The 16,162-nt window shown below is 40.5% G+C and overlaps 1 long non-coding RNA gene and 1 other non-coding gene across 2 annotated transcripts in view; both read left to right on the top strand.

Moving 5' to 3' along the window:
- The window catches only part of LOC140843729 (uncharacterized), a 45,890-nt gene that overhangs the window by 17,077 nt on the left and 12,651 nt on the right, over nucleotides 1–16,162 (top strand). The gene's annotated exons all lie outside the window — the stretch shown is intronic.
- On the top strand, nucleotides 7,650–7,756 carry LOC118969239 (U6 spliceosomal RNA). The gene has a single exon (XR_005057185.1). It is a non-coding gene; the product is annotated as a U6 spliceosomal RNA (small nuclear RNA).

Here is a 16,162-nt window from a genome sequence, read left to right as displayed (position 1 = left end):
ATGATATATATGAAAACACATATGCTTTATGTATGTTTTTGTATAGTTATATGCAACTTGAAAATGCACACACATACACAGAAATAACAAACACAGGTTTGTTTTTGGGGGAAGGGTATTACTTGCATTATCTTATATGAAGAATTTTTACTTTACTATAGAATGCCCTGAGGCTCACCAGACCTCCTCTCTCCTCTCTCCCTCTTTAACTTTGTTATGGAAAAAAAAAAAAAAGTAAAGAGAATAGTATAATAAACCTTGATGAAGAGTTTCTTTAAATATCTCTTCTTTGGAACATTTACAATAGAGTTCAACTTACAAAAACATTGCCTGGGAAGTTTAGAAAGACTCCTCTTTGCATAAGATGAATAATAAATATATTTTATAAAATTATTATCAGGAAATATCTACACCTAACAAAACTATGGACATCTTCTCCTGATCTGATATAAATCAGTAAACCCAATAGAATAGCAAGATCAGAAAGGCTCCTTCTTTTGTATATTTTTTAAATTTGGCCTTTAGGAGACTCTAAATCGAAGGAGAAACACTGAAAATATTTATTTAGGCCAATGCTTTTGGCCTGTTTGTTATGCATGACGTATGATGCAACTGACCAATTATTTCAGTGAAGTACTCAAGTTGATAGATATTGTTTCCCACCAAAGCAGTGGTTTCACAGAATCACCCTTTTAAAGCATGATTTAGACAGCACTTTTACCCCAGTGCTACAGCCCAGCAAGCAGAAAGAAGACATATTTGGAGCTGGAGGGGAACACCCAGGGGTGGAGGTGGGTTGAGCAGGACAACCTGGCCTTTGGGCCTGCACCAGTAAGGGATCCCAAAGCAGAAGTGAATTCCTGCAGCTGGTAGATGATGGCCAAGAGGTGTACTTGACTCTTGATGGCCAAGAAGTTGAGTTGAGTGTTAAAAGAGCAGGGTCACTTCTGAGGGGTACCTGGGAGGTAGGAGGGGCAGGAACAGAGGAGATGAGAAGTGTGTCAAGGAGGACAAATGGTTCAGAAAAAGTCTGTAAACCAGGTGAAGCTGTCAAAAGTGTGGTTTAAGTGGGACCATCCCCATGGCGGGGCAGGACCTGCCAAGTTGCAGTGGGATGCTGGTGGGTGTCACCTGCACGGAACCATCTTTGGGTATTGCACAGAGCATGTTTCTCACACTGGTGCATATTAGAGTCCCTGGGATGATTTTACAAATCCTGGTGGTGCCGAGGCTCTCCTCCCAACAAATCAGATTCTCTGTGGGTGGGTCCCAGACATTAGCATTTTTTAAAGTTCCCCAGGTGACTCCAGTGTACAGCCAAGAGAGAAGCTGTACCATAGAGTGACAGGGTATGAAGGCATTTGGGTTCTGTCCTGTGACTAACACTTACTTAGATGTTATGTGGTCCTGGACAAAGCATTTCACATCTCTGAGCTTTGATTGTCCAGCTAGAACTGAAAGAGGTTGGACTAAATGATCTCATTGGTGGTTTATGAAATGACCCAAAGTTCTTTGAGAGGTAAAGTCTGTGTCCCCTCCCACTGAATTGGGACTCTGTGACCTCCTGACCAATAGAATATGGTGGAAGTGATACTGTGCCAGTTGCTGGGTCTCAGTCTTGAGAAACTGACAGATCTGCTTTTGGCCTATGGGGACACTCATTTTTGGAACCCAGCCACCAAGCTGAGAGGAAGCTCAAACCACATGGAGCGGCTGCCCATAAGTGTTCTGGCAGAGTGACCCATCTAAGTACTGGAGCCCTCCAATGTCAGCTGTCTGACATTTTGGGGAAGATTCCTTCAGATGGTACAGATCCCCAGCTAGTGAGTCATTTTCTCCTCAAATCTTTTTAGCCGATGCCCCAGGAAGACCTTGCAGACAGAGATAAGCTGTCCCCACTGTGTCCTGTCCAAATTCCTGACCCACACTTCCATGAGCATAATACAATAGGTTTTTACCTTGTGAATTTTTGGGGTGCATTGTTATACAGCAATGATAGCTAGACATTCAGCTTTACCATTTAAAGAGTATTAGAGAATGGTAATATAGGCAAGTGTTTAAGGAGGTGGACTCTAGAGGTAGATAGTCTAGGTTCAAATCCTGGCTCTCCCTTACTCCTGCTGTGGGAATTAGGGTAAATTATTTATACTTTCTATATCTATTTCCTCATCTGAAATGGGATGCTAATAATATCTACCTTATAGGGTTGTCATGAGGATTAAATAATATATTTAAAGAATGAGTCCCATGCTAGTGTTTCCTATGAATATAATAATGATGATAAAGAACTTGGCTTGCCTTTGTGTTATCTGTAGTTTGCAAGATGCTGGAGTGGGGTGAGATAGGTGGGGGCTGTTGCATAAACTGGGCATGACTTGCATTTGCTCAGCACATGTCCTGTGTTACTAAGGATATCCAGGGATCCACATTGTTCTTAGCTATTCAGCAGATGTTCAAAGGCACCTTGGAATTGTGTATCATGTCTCTGGACCTGTCACTGTCACATTGCTCAGAAATTGGATTCTGCAGAGTGGAAACATGTGGCTTGTTGGCAAGGCAACTGGTTCAGAGCAGGGACATTTCCAGGCTGAGAGAGCTCGCCTTTGTCAATTGGGTTACAGCCCTCATAAAAATCTGTTTGTTTGTGTTCTTTCTGTATTCTCAGAGACGTCAGGCCACCTCGAGCAGTGACGGGAGAGCACTCTCCACAAATGGGTGGCCCTAGCTGCCCTCCTTTCTTTGTAGCCCTGGCTGCTGAACCAAGCCTTGGGGCCCCCTAAGTGTGGGGAGTGCCTGGGCCTTGTATTGCTGATATAGTACCTCTGCATTCTCTGTTGGAGAGGGGAGGGCCTACAGCTCTGAGTGCTTTGACTTTTCTATTTTTGTCTCCAGGTAGATGGAGAGATTCAGGAGGGGGTTTGCAGCTCCTATGCTCCTGCATGCCATGTCATCAATTTCCATTTAAAAACCAGAAGGGTGGCCTTCTAAAATATCAAGTTTTGGGTGTGACAAATAGAAATTTATGGCATAAGGGTTAACTACTGAACTGTTCAAATCTGTCAGCAATGCCATTATGAATGAGATGAAAGGATATGAAAGTTGAAACAATTTAGGTGCTCAGGGTAACATCATGGGATTTGGTGGCCGAGGCAAATTCTTGCTTTAAATGGTGGTTCTGCCATTTGCAGCCCCTTGATCCTGAACAAGTTAACCTTTTTGAGCCTCCCCTTATACACAGAAAGGGAGTGATGATGGCATAATATCAGAGCTGTCTTGTGAAGTTGGAAATGGTCTGTGCAAAGAGAGTCTGTGTAAAGACATTTTAAACCATAAAGCTTGACAGGTGCCCAGTGAAAGAGACTGGACTGGGTGACTTCATGAAGAAGCCTTACATTTGGTTGTCAAGGTCAGATAATGCTCCTTCCTCCCTTCATTTATGCAACAAATATTTATTGATCATCTACTATGCACCAGGCACTTTGCCAGTTATATAATCAGTGAACAAAACAATAAAAAATCCTTATCTCTTTGAGCTCAATTCTAGGTAGAAATACAGATAATAAGTCAGTAAAATGTGGTATTCAGAGACTGATAAATGCTCTATAGAAAAATAACACAGGGAAGGGGAACGAGGACCTATGGGGTGGGGAGGCGTTTCAGTTTTAAACACCATGTCAGGGAAGGCCCCACTGAGAAGAGGACATTTGAGTAAAGACTTGAAAGAGGTGAGGAAGTGACCCATGAATGTACCTGGGAGAAAAGCCTTCCAGGCAAAGCAGACAGGCTGTATAACTGCTCCAGGAGTGCACCAGGCGTGTCTGACAAACAGCAAGGAGGCCGAGTAGCTGGAGTGGAGACAGGCAGAGAGAAATGGGAATGAGGGCATGTTGGTGTCGCAGCCAGATCATGTCGGGTCACAGGTTATTTCAAGACCTTTGGCTTTTTATCTGAATGAGATGGGAAGCCCATGGAAAGTTTAGAGCAGAGGAGGGATATGATTCTACTCAGTATTTTTAGACATAATTAAAAAAATTTTTAACAGCTTTAATGAGCTAAAACTGACACACAGTAAACTGTACATATTTAAAGCAATGATTAAAATAGTTTTAATTATAGTAAAATACACACAAAGTTTACCAGCCTCATCATTTTTAAGTGTTTAATTCATTACTGTTAAAACTATTCACATTGTTGTGTGACCAGTATCATCTTGCAAAATGAATGCTCTATACACATGAAACAACAACTCTCTGTTCCCCCCTACCCCTAGCTCCTAGCAACCTGTTTTTTACTTTGTCACTATGAATGTGACTACTCTAGGTGTAGCATACAGGTAGGATCATACAGTGTTTGTCTTTTTGTGACTGGCTTATTTCACTTAGCATAATGTCCCTGAGGTTCATCCATGTTGTAGTATGTGTCAGAATTTCCTGTCTTTTTAGATGAATAATATTCTATTGTTTATAGAGATCACATTTTGTTTATCCATTCATCTGTCAGTGGACACGTGGGTTGCTTCCATGATTTAGCTATTGTGCATAGTGCTACTTTGAGCATGGATGTACAAATATCTCTTGGAGACCCTGCTTAAATTCTTCTGGTTATAAACCCTCAAGTAGAATTGCTGGATCATATGGTATTCAAATTTTACATTTTTTTCTTTATTTAGGAACTGCCATACTGTTTTCCATGGTAGCTGTATCATGTTACATTCCCACCAACAGTGCACAAGGGTTCCAGTTTCTTCACATCCTCACTAACACTTGCTATTCTCTGTTTCTTTAAAATCTTTTTGGTAGTAGGTACCTTAATGGGTGTGAGGTGGTATCTCATGTGGTTTTGATTTGCATCTTCCTAATGATGAGTCATGTTGAGCATCTTTTCATGTGTATGCTGCCCATCTTTATATCTTCTTTGGAAAAATGTCTATTCAAGTCCTTTGCCCAGTTTTTAATTTGGTCATTTATTTTATTTTATTTTGTAGTTAAGTTGCAGGAATTCTTTACATATTCTGCCTGCTAACCCCTCACTAGATACATGATGAGCAGATATTGTCTCTCATTCTGTACATTGACTTTCACTCTGTTGATTGAGTTGATGCACAGATGTTTCTGCTTTTGATGTAATCTCATTCATTTATTTTTACTTTTGTTGCCTGTGGAAATTTGGTAAGTTTTGATGTGTGTGTATCTGTATATCTATATCTCTGTGAAACCACCTCCATGATCAAGATAGTCAACATACCCAACACCCCCCGAAATTTCCTCATGCCTCTTTGTAATCTGTCCCTTCTGCTCCTCCCTACCCTTCCCTGTCACTTGTCCCCAGGTAGGCATTGATCTGGTTTCTGTCATTATAAATTAGTTTGTTTTTTCCCCTAGATTTCCTATAAATGCAATCATATAGTATGTACTCTTCTTTTGTTGGGTCTCTTTCCCACAGCATGATTATTTTAAGATTCATTTTTGTGGTATTAAAACTTCATTCTTTTTTATTTCTGAGTACTATTCCATTGTGTGAGTACACCACAGTTTGTCCAGTTTCTCTGCATATTTGAGTTGTTTCTAAGTTTTGGCAATTAAAAATGAAGCTGCTATGAACATTCTTGTACAAGTCTTTGTGTGGACATATGCTTTATATTCTCCAGAGTAAATACCTAGGAGTTAGGTATTTAAATGATTAGATCATATGGTGGGTATAGGCTTAACTTTTTAAGATGTTGCCAAACTCTTTTCTAATAAATTGTACCATTCTACATTACTACCAGTTTGAGAGATCTAGTTGCTCCTCATCCTTGACAATATATTGCATGATCAGTTATTTTAATTGAAGTATTTCTAATACCTGGGTAATGGTATCTTACTATGGTTTAAATTTGCATTTCTCAAATGACTATTCATGTTGAGCATCTTTTCATGAGCTTATTTCCCATTCACATATCTTTTTTGGTCGTGTCTGTTGGGATCATTTGTCCAGTTTTTAATTTGGGTTATTTTCTTATTTGAATTTTGAGATTTCTTTATATGTTCTGGACACAAGTCCATTGTCAGATATATGCTTTGCAGATATTTTCTGATCTGTGGCTGGTTTCTTTAGTTCTTATTTTAACAGTGTCTTCTGTAGAAAACCCTTTATTTTCGATGAAACCCAATTTGTTGGTTATTTTATGATCTGCTCTTTTAAGGGTCACCCCACTTTGGTTTTAAAAAGATCACTCTGGCTGCTGCACTGAGAAGAGAGAGAGTGAACTCAACTTAAAGGAATACTATCGCTAGCCTTGAATTGAGGCCAATAAATGCCTCCTTGGACCCTTGGGCAAGTGAAACAGCGCCATCGGCTGGTGGGCTCCGCACCCCATACGGCGTCTCCAGGGGGCGCATGTGCAGTTTCAAGTGTCAGAGATGCCCTGATCCCAGATCTAGCACTAGGCTCCTCAAAAGATGCAAATTGGTTCTAGGAGGTTTTCGTATTTTCTAACTTTGGTAACTTCTAGATTTCTACCTGCGGTACTAAAAATAATAATTGCAAAAGAGGAAAGTGATTTACCCTCCTGCTTTGCTCACTCGCCATTTTATTCCTTACTCTGATCCTCATCCACTTGCAGATGTGTTTACAGTGTCATGCTCAGTGGATTGACGCTATTTTGTATTGTCATTATTCTTAATAATTTACTGAAAGTTGGTTGTGTGCCACACCCTGCGCTTAGAGTGTCACAGCCATTTAAGAGCTTCATTTGATCCCTATAACCACTCTCAAGGGCATTCTTATTAGTCCTGTTTTATGGATGAAGAAACAGAGGCTCAAAGCAGATATTCATAACCACCCTTTCGTGTGAACAGAACATGGGATTTGGTTGCAGGCATTGACAGCCACTGCTTGTGCGATTTTGTGCAAGTTACTTATTTTATTCTGAATCTTAGTAATTCCCACCTGCCTCCTGGGACTGTTGAGGGCTAAAACAAGTATATGAGGGTGTTTGATGAACTTATATTTTTTATTATAATTACAAGCAATAATTTATAACCCTTCCTTAATAATTCTGTTGCTGGATTTAGATCGTCTTTTATGTATTATTATTTAGGTTGTTAGAGTGGTATTGCTACGAGCATTTCATGTAACTCTATTTTTTATTCTTTATACATTCCTTAGGGTAAAGGTATATTATGGAACTTTAAGATGGTTCCTGACATGTATGGCCAAGAAATGGTACCAGTTTATGTGGCTTTCAACAGTGTGTGAAGGGACTGGTTTTACCACAGTGTTGTAATACTGGATAATTTCTAAAATTCCTCTATGGAGTGGGTATAAGATGCTGCAACTGATTTGAATGGGCATCTCTTTGATGACAGGTGAAGCTGAACTTTTTCCCACATGCTTGTTTACTAACAGTATTTCTGTTTTCATAGATTGTCTTTTTAAGTTCTTTGGCAGTTCACATACTGGGTATTTAAATTTCTGGTATAAGTGTATATAAACTCTTTATGTAACATAGCAATGAACTCTCTTTGTAAGCTGTGAATGTTTTCTCCAGATGATATTTTCCCTTTGATTGTAGTTATACTAGTTTTATCAAATAGTTATTTAGTTCTGTAATATACAAACTGGCCATTCTTTGTAATTTCTTTCAACTTATAAAGTTATCATCCTTTGTGCTTGCTTTAGCTGCACATATACTAAAATTAGAATGATATAGAGAAAATGAGCTTAGCCCCTGTGCAAGGATGACACACATATTCATAAAGTATTCCATATTTTTTGTGGTATAAGATTTTGTGGTATAATTGTATCTCAGTAAAGCTGTTACAAAAACACCTTATCTTCCCTCTAAAGATCTGAAGCAGTACAGTAAAACAAGCTCCTTTTTAGAGGTGAGGATTTTATTTAAGCTTTTCCTATCCTTATTCACTTGTGAGATGTGACTATGATTTTCTTTTTGTGTGTTTTATCTTTATCGGGCTTCAGGAAGAAGATCATGCTTGTCTAATGGACATAAAGGTACTCTTGTCTGTTTGCACTCTGCATGTTTTATACAATATTGAAATCATCTGTTTCTTAAAAGTATGAAAATTGTTCTGGTGGAAACATTGGGACCAGCTGTATTTTTTAGGTTGTTATCAGATAATTCCCTCAATTTCTTCCTTGATTATTATTTTGTTTGTATTTATATTTCTTGAGTTATTGTTCATAATCTGTATCTTTCTAGAAATAACTAATTTCAGTGGAGATTTCAGTTTGTTAGCCTACAAGTGTGTATACAATTCTCTTTGGATTTGGAGAAAAAAATCTGTTTTATGTATTTGGTCCCATCTCCTTTCCCATTTCTAATTAAAAATGTTCCCTTAATTATATTTGTCAGAGATTTATTTTAGTAGCCTTATCACAAACAGCATTTTAACTAATTTATCATTCTACCGCTTTATGTATGAAGATAAAATGAAGCTTTTATCTTCATTTACTGCCTCTTTTAGAGTTACTTTTCCTCTTAACTTTAAAATAGGAGATTTTGTTAATATCAACTGGGATAATCCCAGCTTGAACAGGATTCTCAAGCCTGAAACAAGTTATGGGGAAAGAAACTGATGTCATTATCATTACATGTTTATCAGTCAGGGACCAGTCAGGGTGACAGAGCCCACACCAGCAAGTTCAATAGAAGGAATTGATGTGAGAGCTAGCTGTGAGGTGTTGGAAAAGGTGAAGGGCCAAATGGGCTGGTGAGTCAATGCAGAGATGAGCAACAGAAGCAGGCTGCTTCTCCCCACGCTCACAAGCTGGGGGAACTCAGGGAGAAGGAAGGACTGTTGCCAGACCCCAGGAACTAGGCATCTGCTGGGAACCAGAAGCGCAGGTCTGAGGAGAAGCCACAGAAGGCAGAGATGGGGAGGAGGGTAGAGGAGGAAAGAGAGGACAATAACCTGGTTGTTAACTACTCTCCTACCCCTGTCTCTTGACAGTGCCTCTCTTAGACAGAAATTAACCAGAAGCCAGTTGGCACAGTCACTTGAGGAATGTAATTTGCGGGGATCTGGCTGAACCTGAATAACAGACAATGCCCAGCACAGACACCTTCCCCTCAAAATGGGTGAGATCGAAGTGTTTGTGTTGCTAGAAAGATCAGTTGCTAGAAAGGATGCTGTGAAATCTTTGCTAAGTCTGCTGGGCCATGACTCCTGTACCTCTTTCTCATTCTCCCTGACTCCTTTCCTGCCTTGGATCACCAAGCACATTCTAGAAAGGCCAGGCGAGTCTCTGTCCTGGTCAGTCAGTTCCGTCTCCTTTGGCCACCTTGCCCACAACCTTGATTCCAGCCTGGCCCAGGGGTGCCCAGTTCTTTATCTCTACCTCTGACTTCCTTGCTCAACTCCGCAACTGGATTTCTAGCTGCCTAAATGTCATTGTGGATGCCTCAGAATCCTCATAAACTGAACTGATGAAGTTCTCTTCTCTCCAAATCTCTTCTGTCCCCTGCATTTCTGCCTCAGTAGATGGGACCTCTTCCATCCTGGCATCAGAGCTGGCCAGCGTGGAATAACCTTCAGCTCTTCCTTCTCCCTCGCATCCCATCCAGGCCTCTGCACAACTGCTCAGTCCTGGCCCTAAGGTCTGTGTTTCTTTTTTCTAATCATGCTGCGGCTGCACCAGTTCTGCGTTGCTGCTTCTGCTCTGGCCTCTATCTAATGACAGTCTTCTGTCACCCTTCCTCTTCTCTCCTTCCTCCAGTCCATTTTCCACATTGATGCCAAAGCAGTACTTCTGGAAATACAGACCAGTCCTGTTACTCAAGGTTGCCTACTCCCAAAGTGCGTCCACGTGTATGGACCCGCCTGAAGAAGCATCTCCACATGGGACCAGTGCCTGCCTCCTTTTCCCGCCTTTTCTTTTCCTGTCCCTGCTCTCTGATCCATTCATGCAGACTACTTTACCTCCCCTGAGCCGTCCAGGTTATTTCACATTCCTACATTTATGCACATGCTTCTCTCTGATTCCAAAAGAAAGTGGTTCTCAAAGTGGGTGTCTGGACCAGGCAACTTACCAGAAATGCACATTCTCAGGTCCCACCCAGACCTACTGCATCAGAATCTGGAGGGGAGGCTTGGGAATCTAGGTTTTAACAGTGCTCCAGGTGATGCATGTGCAAGAGAAGTTTAGGAACCACTGTTGCAAAGGACCTCCTGTTACACCTTGAAGCACTGAAGTATTCTGAATCCTACTCAATCACAGATGCCAGCTTTCTGTAGCCTTTCCTCCTACCCGTGGGCAGAGCAGTTCACGTCCTCTGTGTTCTCCCAGCACTTTGCCAACACCACCACTAGAGCTGCTAAACCCTGTCTGTCTATTAAACACACTGTGAGTTTCTCGAAGGAAAGACTGAGTCTTGTTCATCTTTACCTTCACAATTCGTAGAAATTTCCTAGAAATGCTCAAAACACACACACACACACACACACACACACACACACACACACATGAACAAATATGATTAAAAAATTATTTAACAAACACGTGGATAATGTTTACAGCCAGGCATTGTAGTTTAAACTGCACCATAATCATTTAAAACGTTTTCACCTTCATAAAAACTGTAAGCATTGGGAGTTCTTATCACTACCACTTTCCAGATGAAGAAACTGAGGCACAGAGAGGTTAAAGTAACTCAGAGTCAGGTAGCTGGTGAGGGTCAGGGCTGTGCTTTGCCTTCTGGCAGTCCGGCTGTGGATTCTGGTTTTTGGCCCCTGCTGCCCACCTCTGCTCAGCACCATTAGCTGCAGTTAAAGGACATTTGGTGAGACTGTGTGGTGGGAAACCATTACTGCTCAGCATTGCAGAGCTCCTGTGTAGTGTTGTGGGGCTATTTCTTCAGCTTAGGCAGCCCTCCCCCCAAAAGAGTGCAGGGCAGCTTCTCAGTGTGCTCATGAGTTCTGCTTAGCTGTTTCTATCTACAGTGGGAGAGGCTCTGGGTTGATGGCCTGGAGAGCTTGTTTATGTTCTGGAGTATTTCCCCCAGCTGGCCCAGGAGGCCTGAGGATGTGGCTACAGTTGTAGTTTTTGATCTTGAATAGGTCAGGCAATTTCTTGAAGTATTTTGGAGATCTTCAAGAAGATAATAACAACATTCTTCACAGGACAGATAGGTTCAGCCCAGAGAACTGTTGGCCTAACTAGAGGTTTGTATAAGTCAGTTTCAGTTCTGAAGCATTCTCCCATTTCCGTTTGATTCACAGATACACAGGATTTCTGGAGTTCTCCAGATGAAAGGCCCTCCTTCCATACTCTGTTGCTTAGCATGTCTGCTCTACCTGTCTAGCACTGTGCTATCCACCATGAAGATGTGAGAGAAGTATGATTGGCTTGCAGGAATCTCTGGCATAGCTGGAGAGAAGAGCTAAGGGACACACATGAAAAATTAGGACGGGGCATGATTTTATATACTAGCATACAGTAATTAGTGTGGATTCAAATGCCAAATTGAGTGATATCAACAGAGAACAGGACAGCATGTTGTAAGAATCAGATTACATGTTCTGCAGAGTGAGCTTAAAACAAGTTAGAGAAAGTAGATAAACAAAGGCTGGGGTAGGAAGGATAGGTTTTAAGAGGGAATGAGGTTTCAATCTGAATAATGCAGGAAGATAATAAATAACATCAGATAACTTTAATGGAGAGGTTTACTCAGCTATGTACTCTTCTAAGTGCTTTTCATTAATTCATTTGGTTTTCACAAAAGTAGGTATTATTAATACCTTCATTTTACAGATGAAGAAATTGAGACATAAAAAAGTTGAGTAATTGTTCACAGTGACACAGATAGAATATGGATTTGAACCCACAGCTTACTTCAGCGTAATCACTGGGCTATTTAAGTAGAATTTGCACTTTCTTCCTGATAAGATGTGGGTAAAACAGATGGAGCTGTGGCAGCCATTTGGGGATATGAGGTGTTCTGGAAGATGGAAGGCACATGCTAAGGATGATGGATCAGAAAGATAGGAGTCTGGGTCCCTGATGACACTGTAGAGTCACCCTATGAAGCTTGGATTGCCAACCTCAAGACTTACTTTATGTGAGAGAACCTAGACCTATAATTTGTTTAAGTTGATACTATTCAGGTTTTCTGCTCTGCTTAACCAAATCTTTTCCTAACAGATACACTTATTTACAATTTTTCCTCCTTAACTAGAACATACCCTCCATAAGCCCAAGGACTTCATCTTTACTGTTTCTGGTAAATCCCTGGGACCTATAATATCATCTGGCACTTTGTAGATGCTCAGTAAGTTTTTGTCGAATGATGAGTATACAGTATTGGGGGGGACCTGATGAGATTTCCTAAGGGGCTTTTGAAGGAGTATTGATCGGTCTGGGTAGACTAGGTTATGCTAAAGTACTAACAACAAAATATCAGTGTCTATCTAGCAATAGAACTTTATTCCTGCTCAATTACTGTCATCTGCAAGTCTGAGCAGGTTTCCAGGCAGCTGTTCTCGGTGTCCACCATTCTTGACTGCTTTGACCTTGCAGCATCTTTAATCAAGTTCACTATGCTTCAGATTTCACCATGGCAGAAGGGAGCATGGAGAGTCATGAACCAGCTCTTACATGCTTCTGCCTGGAAGAGACACATACCTTTTTTGTTTACATTTCATTGGCTAAAATCAGTCAGATGGTCATGACCAATTTCAGGGGGGCCAGAGGAGAGAGAAATGGAAATACTGGACAGCTCTGGCAGTTCTACCGTTGGCTGTATGTGGTCCCTAGCTGGTGGGGAGGGAGTAGCTGAGTCCTGAGCACACTCAGGGAAGAAAGAGTAAGAAAATCCCACTAAAGACACCAATCCAAGCAGTAGAGAAGAAGCCATATACACAATGACACCTCCTCATGTTTATATTTGAAGCATGAGGATGACAACTTCTTGACCACCTGGGTCAGCCTGTTGCTCAGCCAGGATGGTTTAGAGCATCTGTCTGTGTGTGTTAGCCCCGGACCTCATTTTTGGTGCCATAGGATTTTGTTCAGTTCTCCCACTTTGTCTGGTTACCTGGGCCTGCTCTTTAGGCAACACATTTAAAACCCTAAACCTTTGTATCATCTTTGTTCACATCTAAACTTAATGGCCCTGTGTTCCATCACTTTAGGATTTTGAATTAAGCCATAAACTAATTCAAGCTAAGATGTGATAGTTTGATAAAATAACTCACCTAACATATTTGCATTTTAATGGAGGCTCTCAATGCCTTAAAGCAGAAGGGTTGTAATTTCAGGCACCCTGGTAAGCAGGTTGGGGAAATATTTTTCTCCAGAGGAGCCTTTTAGTGCTCCTTAAATCTTATCACACTGCTCTGCACACAGAACAGGACTGACTCTCTCGGTTGATTTCTGTCACATTCTAAGCCAGATACTTCCTGGGGAGAGGGTGAAATGATAACAACATAGGCCCTATTTTATTAAGTATATTGGCAAAAGAAGAAAGAAAACTTATTCAGAGGAGATGGACTCAGGTGTGCAGAGAAAAACAAATAAACCATCGCACTACTCTGTCCCCTGATAAAACATCCACTGGTGTTCGTAGCGGAATTATGCTGCTTTTCCATAAAAGACAACTACGGCTTTTTGTGCAGTTGTGGAAACAGCTAGGTTTCTTCCCCACTGTTTGACATTTTCCATGCTTGTTTCTAAATCTTTGACAGAAGCATTAGCTGGGCTGAAGAATAATAGTGTTGTAAGAAAGCTGATAATGGCCTAGAAAAAAAAAGTATGTATAATACATACCTTGACATTGAATCGCTGAATACTTTAATAAGTAATGCACACAAATGGAGGCCTTTTGTATTGACATAAAATGTAAGCTCTACCTTTCTTCTCATTGAGAAGCATAGAGTACAGGAGAGGAAAATAGATGGAAGAAATTCAAATATTTTCCTTTGGGGACTTTGATGTGCCAAATATGCTATACGTCAATAGGTTCTTTTTAATTTCCTTAAGTATTAGCAAGAGAATGAGAACAAGGGAGAGGAGAGAGTGTGCTGCATTTCTTGACGTTTTCCAGAAACTAGTTCCAGAAGTAAGAATCTTATCCTAACACGGCTCTCAGAATCCCAGGGAACTAGATGGGCTTCCTTGGAGTGAGGACATTAAAGTCAAAGGGGCCCAGGCTCCAGTGGCCAGGAGCCAACTTGGGTGCCAGAATGAGTTCTCGTACCTGAAATGAAGAATCCGCAGGGGTGGAGCCATTGGGCAGGATGCATGGTCATAGACAGAACCTTCAATGGAAATGGTTGAATATGTAACTACTGCAACTTTTTGACTTAGATTATTTTTGGAAAATGTTATGTTAGGTGAGTTATTTCTATTGTAAGGACTCCTCCCCTACTCCTTTTTATTCCTTACTCTCATTTTCAAGCTTTCTCCACAAAGCTATTACTACCTCAACTCTCTTCCTCCTATCTTTTGCCCATCCACCAAGCAGTCATTGAAATGATTCGTACTTGGTGACAGCTATTTCTCTAACCTATGGCATGGGAGTTTAACCCCAGCTATGCCCAGTTGCCATCTGCAAATTATACTTAATCCTGACTAGAGATTGATTCAGTTAAACAGATGTATTTTCAGCTGCAGGTAATAGAAATCATGGCTCACAGTGATGTTTAACAATAAAGACACTTAGTTTCTTACTTAACAAGAGGTTAATACCTCATGGTCACCATATGGCTGCTGTAGCCCTTTATGCTCAAAGAAGGAAGCAGGGCTCCAGATGACAAAAATGGTCCTCCCTCAAAAAAGGACCAAGGAGAAAAAAATAAACTTCCCAGAAGCCCGTCAGCATACTGGCTCCCAAATCTCATTGTCTGGTGCTTGATCGCATGACTACCTCTAGGTGCAAGAGGGACTCCCAAAATTAGTATCTTGTCAAAGCAAATAAGATTGTCCAGAATTAACTTATTCTCATCATGATTCACTGCCTGGAAATGGGTAAGTCCTGATAGTAAGAAAAACACTGAGGGTGGATAGGCGACTATAGTTTATAGCTACATGTAGATGGTACGTTTTTTTACCCTGCTACTGGTTTGTGCCACAGATGTATATCATATCTGCAGTTAGGCATGTCCCTGGCTAGTGGCTATAAATATTTATACATGAAAAGCTGATTTTTCTCTGATTTTCATTAAAAAAAGAAAATTAGGATGGGTTTACATAGAAAGTAGTTTGCCCAAGATTATACCCAATCACATACTTAAAGTGGTGATAATACAGATATTGAAACACAAAACCCTATAGGTCATTTTCATATTTGAGCAATAGCTGTGTTCCAGTAAATGCCCCTGAGGTGACTTTATGTAAAATGAACCTTATATTTCCTTTAACCATTATTATGGAATTGGAATTATATTCCCATTGGAAAACATTATTCTTCAGGTGGTAGATGTAGCTGAAAAACTGTATCAAGTTTCTGTATGGTGGCTCAGCTTCCAAACAGGGTTCTGTGTCAGAATCACCTGTTGGGTTTTTGAAAACTGATGTTTCCAGACCTCTCTTCCATTGGATGGAATCGTAATCTCTAAGAAGGAGTCCTGGAAAGCTGTGGATTTATTTATAAAGCTTTTCAAGTGACATGGTAGATTTAGGAATCATTGTCATGTACTCAGACCCACTGAATTGTGGAACTTAATAGGATTTTAAAATGATTTGGTCCAACTCCTTCATTTTATAGATGAGGAAACAGAAGTTATGAGCATTGCTTGTGGACATAGAAGTATACAGCAGCAGAGACTTGAAGTCAACCCTTATGTTCTCACCAGGACATCATCCTATTGGGGAAGAGATTTAGAATATTTCACATGGCACTTCCAAAGTTTTATGATATTTTCTGAACCTGGAGTCTACTGCTTGTCTTCATATCTTACTACTCACTTTGATTAGAATTTTCCTCAGAATAGAAGAATTTCTATAGGTGCCATCAAACTCTGTTCTTAGAATATCTTCCTTTGGGTCAAAGATACACATTGCCTTACGGAGCCAGATTACATAATTATAATTCACCAGGGGTTACTAATATCAAAACAGATACACCCTAAACAGAAATCTTAAGTCTGAAGATTTTTTTTAAGTATATATTTTTTGTGTTAGTAATTTTGTTCAAAATTCTGTAAAAGGAGCATATTTGCAT

Source organism: Manis javanica, chromosome 10 (assembly GCF_040802235.1).
Source record: "Manis javanica isolate MJ-LG chromosome 10, MJ_LKY, whole genome shotgun sequence".
In the NCBI taxonomy this organism is placed as follows: Eukaryota; Metazoa; Chordata; class Mammalia; order Pholidota; family Manidae; genus Manis; species Manis javanica.
This window is presented reverse-complemented; position numbering and strand designations above follow the sequence as displayed.